This window comes from Marmota marmota, unplaced genomic scaffold (assembly GCF_001458135.2).
Source record: "Marmota marmota marmota unplaced genomic scaffold, marMar, whole genome shotgun sequence".
In the NCBI taxonomy this organism is placed as follows: domain Eukaryota; kingdom Metazoa; phylum Chordata; class Mammalia; order Rodentia; family Sciuridae; genus Marmota; species Marmota marmota.
The window spans coordinates 15,525,157-15,529,995 of record NW_026000051.1 but is presented as its reverse complement, the minus strand read 5'-3'; positions in this window follow the sequence as shown (position 1 = coordinate 15,529,995).

Here is a 4,839-nt window from a genome sequence, read left to right as displayed (position 1 = left end):
ATATATATATATATATATATATATATATATATATATATATATATATATATAATTGTAGTAAAATTATATGTACTAGTTGATGCATGATAAAAATAGACTGCTGGAGAGGACATAGGAGTTGAAGAGGAGGCAGGACAGATAGAGATATATATTTTAGTATATGTGTGCATGTGTTTATAATTTATACATAACAATTTATAAGGTTTTGAGAAAATTTAAAATAAATGTACAGGTATTAGAATGAAAACCATTAGCACAAAAGAAAGAAGCCCAGATAAAAATGCAGAGAATAAAATGAATGTATTAAGAAATCCTGGCTGGTGACAGTTTTAGGGTTCAAGCAAAACATGTACATGTATGAGCTTCCTGGTAACCACAGCAAAAAAGGAAATGCATGGGATTGCATAACACTCTCATCATAAAAAGCAGGTGAGTTAAAGGAAAAAATGAATACCTTGCTGTTTTGAATGAAATATATATTTTTGAATACTATATTGAAATATCTAATATATTTCAAAATGCTAGATGATTATAATTTATGAAATGTCTTAGCAATGAATTAGGTTAAAATCCAATTTTAACAAGTGAGAATGTTGGAACATTTAAAGAGTGCAAATTTACGATGTTCAATGATGCAGAACTAATGACAGAAGGGGGAGATTAAACAAAAAAAAGTAGCATTGCTCCCCTGTCCTCCAGAAACTCCCAGTACAGATGAAGAACTAGAAAACTCAAATACTGAGGTGGTCCTTAAGAACTCTGTTGTCCTTCCAAGAAGAGAGATGGAAATGCATTCTTTTGTTGTTGGTGGTTTTCTTCCCTCCCCGCCCCAGGCTGAGGAAAGGTTCTTACACACTGATAAACAATGGTTACCGGGAAAGGCATTACCCACTGAACATCTGAGAGCTTACTATGTACTGGGCACTGCTAAGATAACATTGACCAAGACAACGTCCTTGCTCTCATGAAGTTTATGGAAAGACGGGCAGTTAAATTATCATCATGTAAAGTGATTGCTATGCATGCAGATGCTTCAGGGTTGTGTGTATGCAGTGGGGTAGCTCAGGCTGACGGTCATTCTCTAGGGGGCTCCTTGAAGGCCACCCCTTGACCTCTATACTAGTTCAGCTAGTTAGAATCCACCACAAGCTCTTAGTCGGTCATTTACTCCCTTTTAGTTTAAAATCTTTCAGCCTCTCCTCTTGCCTGCAGAAGTTTCTCTGGCCTCCCTCTGAGCTCTTCTTCAGCCTCTGGTGGTCTCCACTCCAGGAACACAGCTTTCGTCTGCTCACGTGCCTGCTGATCCCTCCCTGGCTCCCCTTCCGTCTGTGCCACATCCTGAGGCAGCATCCACCACCCTTTCTTGCATCACTGGCTTTCGCAGTTCAACTCATATTTTTTACAAGTTGCTTTTCAAATATCGTCTCTTCTTTGCCCTCCCCTCTCCAGCTTCCAGGAAGAAATGGGTCCTTCTCTTCTCTGTGGGTTTCCTAGCATGCTTGTATGGTTTCAACTATACTGCCTACATTTTGTGAATTCATGTTCTATGCCAAACACATGAAATTCATTGTTTCACTTAATTGACAATAATCCCAGAAGTGCCATTTAGCCTCTGTGAAGAGCGGTGACAGTGATTGGGAGACCAGTGTCTGAAACTGGGGTCCCTGATGACTTCATGGCTGTGGCATGCTTGGTGACTGGGAAAGTTTCTGTGCAAAGGAATAAGATGCCCAGTTGCTTTGGCAATGCTCTCCATGGGGAGATTCTGTTGTTGGAGTCTTATCAGCTTCGACCTTGCTCTCAGGCTTTCAGCTCTTGGGAATGAAGGAAATGAAGGAATTCTCTTGCCAAGACAACCACAATGTTTCACCAGTTCCACCGCTCCTGAACCTGCACACGAATTAGTAATTTTAAACAATGGGCTTTTCTTGAGAGCTACACAATGCACCTAACATTGCACACTGCAACTGTAGAATGTAACTGAGGAAATAGCTGCATACTGTTGCTAACTCTGTAACTTGCATGGATACAAAGAATAATGCTTGCATAGTATTTAATCTGATTAATGAGACATATATATAAAGATTGCTGGTATAATTCTTTAGACTGGCTTCTCCATCAGAGAGCAGCACTCCACCGGATCCCAGCTGTTTTGTCTTCAAGATCTGCATATGTGAGTCTTATTTCTTCCAATCTCCCATCACCCATCACTGGATCCTGCTAGTTTGGCTGCACTGGTCATGACAAATGTCCAAATTCCTCTTTCTCCCATTCCAGTCTTTGCTTCTGCATATACACACACATATACACGTCTTCAAAGTAGAACAGACAGAAACCATGGCACACAGATGTCTAATGGAATTGACATTTCCTGGGAATGGTCCCTGGTGCATAACTGGTGTGCAAAAAGTGTGGTTGAGCAAGTGTTATTTTGAGAAAAGAGAATGAGAGAGGGGTGGAGGAGAAAGATCTGAGTATATTTCAGAAGTTCTGAATCTGAGACTTTTGCAGGGAAGAGGGGGTACCAGGGATTGAACTCAGGGGCACTTGACCACTGAGCCATATCCCCAGCCCCCCCTTTTTTTTGTATTTTATTTAGAGACAGGGTCTCACTGATTTTCTTAACACCTTGCTATTGCTGAAGCTAGCTTTAAACCCGAGATCCTCCTGTCTCAGCCTCCCTGGCCGCTGGGATTACAAGCATGCACTTCTGTGCTGGGCATTCAATTGAACTCTTTACATATAGGATCAGGCCTGAATCTTCTGGTTGTTCTAGACTTAGGTGGAGGCCGGCACTAGAAGATACCCTAAAGCATTGTTTCCTGATGCTAACAAAATCAGGAAATGACCTTTTTCTCTTTAAAGTGGGCTGATTTTTTTTTTTTTTTAATTTCTAGGAAGCTAGAGTCCAGCAGTCTTCAAATGAAGTAAAAATCGATTTAACCCTGAATGTCTGGGACATTGAGTACACTATTCAGGTACATTAACTGTGAAATGACACACATTTTCAGTTGTGATGGGTAAGAGAAGTCGAAACCCCAACAGAAGACACCAGTTCACTTTTCATAGTAATTATTTTTACTGGGAAGAACAAAAAGTCCTGGCCCAACTTTGCCTGCTGAACCACAAACTTTTAGCAGCACAAAAACAACTAAGTAGATAAAGAAAAGGAGGGATGGAGATAGATGAGCAGAGCAAAAATGCCCACATGCTTGATGCCCGTGGGAAGTGGGCTGAGAGATGGGACAGCCTATGTGGAGACCACGGGGTGGTAGAAAAGAAAAAACTTGGAGTGGAGGAGATTTGTCCTCAATGCAGCCTTAGAAGAGAGTATCTGTTTGGAGGAGAGTTCAGAGAAGTATCTGGGAAATACAGATTCCCAGCTCAAGTCCCCCCTTCCTTCTAAAACATAACAGGCATTTGGTGAGTGTCTCAGGAAGGTAGGGATTTGCACACTTTGGAGGTCTACCTAGTCACCCGGACTCTCAGTAGTTTTCATTGATAAATATGGGGACAATCACTTTCCCCTTTTGGGTGGGTAAGAGATGAATGTTGTGTATTAGGACACCTTCTGGTGCACACAGGACACTTGGTTTACATTTGTTGAGAGGATCTGAACCCTGCTTTTGTGGATGTGATGTGTTAGAGACCAAATACCCAAGAAGCCACAGGGCTACATATCCAGAAGACACATCTCCCTCGCCTTCCTCCCTGGTCACAGCTCCAAAGACACCCTTTCCCCATTCCTTTCTCCCTCCTAGGCTTCCAAGTTCTACCCTCCTCATTTTCTCATTTGACCTTGTTCCCTCCCTGGGTCTTCTGTCCCTCCTGCTGACTCCCAGCTCCAATTCTATCACGTATATCGATCTCCTTTTCTTCCTGTATGGTACTATTTTGTTAGTCTAGGTTGTTAACAATGACAGAAGGTCCTCCAATCCCTAATCCCTACCCATAGGAAAGGCTGTGAATCATGTCTTGGGATCATTCTGAATCTACGTTAGACTTTGTTTTTCTTTTTAAATAGATGTAGTTTCCTATGTGTCATAGGAAAAATCTAGTATTTCCTTGTTCGAGTACCATGAACTACCTTTCACTACCTCTTTCCAGGGAATATAGAATACACAACAAAAAATAAATAAAACGAAGTCTCTCCTTCTGAAACCAGCTCATGGAGTGAGTGGTTGAGCCAACTTTGGGAATCCTTCACTTCTTTCTCTGTAAAGTTGATTTTGGGGTAGCCCCTCTGCCCTTCAGGCAGGAGATGTTAGTGTGGTCTGAAAAACCCTCCATGGGGACTGAGAGAGAGTAAGCCATCAGTCCGAAGGGCTCCTTCTGCCAGTTTGGCCAAACTATACAAGTGGATTCCGCTCTCCTCAGAGAGCTGCACCTCGGCATGGCTGGGAAAGGTGGCCGTGACTGCCAGTGCCTCCTCCAAAGTTGTGCCTTGGGTTCCGGTGCATGTCTGTCCATTGGAAGCCCAGGACCTCCTGAGCCTCACTGGACCACGGGAACTGCCATCTCTGGGGCCACACGTTTGCCTTTCCTCCCTCTTTGTTTTGCTTTAATGTAGTAGAGCTTGATAAGCACATTTGGAGGAAGAAAATAAAGCCTAAATGTGAATCAATTCAACAGTGGGGAAGCTGTGGTCCATGGTGCATTGGGACTGAGAGTGAATCAATTAAAAATAGGTTTAGCAAGAAGGACCAAATTTCTCTGTTTCCAGATTCGTCTGGAGAACATCAGTAATGCTGCGACTAAGAGAAAAAAGGAAGGTAAAGGTGGAGGTGGGTCTCCTAAAAATTAAAAGGAGATCAATAGAGGAAAGGGAAGGGGTGGGAG